Genomic DNA, 1035 nt, shown 5'->3' on the forward strand with positions numbered 1-1035 from the left:
AAGTGTTTAGCATAGGATTTTACATGGAGTAGAGACTCGAGAAATGAGCTTGGTGCGCGTTTCAAGGCCTAAAGATAGCAAAAGCATGGGTGCGTGCGAGTTTAACAAGCAAAGAAGCATTTCACGATATTACAGCCTGCTTCAGATGGCAATATCTCGAGTTATATAGCTGGTAATCGAGCGATTACAATAGGAGGTGAAAGCTTATCCTCTTAACTTTCCAACGCCGTGTAGAACGCCTGATTTGACCAAGTAACGGAGAAATGGCAGCTCTTTTAAAATCATTGCGCGCTGCAGAATTCGTCAGAATGCATTACTGTACAACACCCTTGGTCGATCGACTGACCTACATGGTCGATCGACCAAAGCGCGAATTCCAGAAACTACTGTGCCAGGTACCTTGTTCGATCGACTGGACTCAGTGGTCGATCGACCAAGCTTCAAATCTGACGCAAATTAAACGAGAAGTTAGAAGCCTAACACAATTAGGTTTTAGAAAAGAAGAAGTTGTGTTATTCCTATATAACTCGACTGCTATCAGATTAGGAGGCATCTCCGAACATAGACATTAGTTTAGAATTTAGCATACGGTTTACATTCAATTACTTTAATTTTGAATCTCAATAAAAATCCTTATTTCGCTTTCGGATTCTCCTGTTCCTGCCTTGTTACGGTATTCCTCCTTCATAATTCCAGTTTGTTTTAGTTATTCTTGCAGTAGTTAGAATTGTTAGAATAATCCCGAAACCTTTAGTTTATTATTAGTTTTAATCGTTCAATTTCAATTATGCATTCGTTCATCGTATTTATCGAATTAGTTGTTGTTATCTTCATTAATATGTGTAGCTAAACCCTTCGTGCTAAGAGGTAGGGGACCTATAGCGTAGATGGCGTAGAACTAGGCGACCTGAATTAGGGCATTGGTCGATCGACTGCCTATAGTGGTCGATCGACTCACGCGTGTATGATTAGCACCGTTTTTAATTTATTAAGTGCATTATTTGACAACGAGACCGACAGGAGACTTGTTAGATG

Source organism: Silene latifolia, chromosome 10, assembly GCF_048544455.1.
Source record: "Silene latifolia isolate original U9 population chromosome 10, ASM4854445v1, whole genome shotgun sequence".
NCBI lineage: Eukaryota > Viridiplantae > Streptophyta > Magnoliopsida > Caryophyllales > Caryophyllaceae > Silene > Silene latifolia.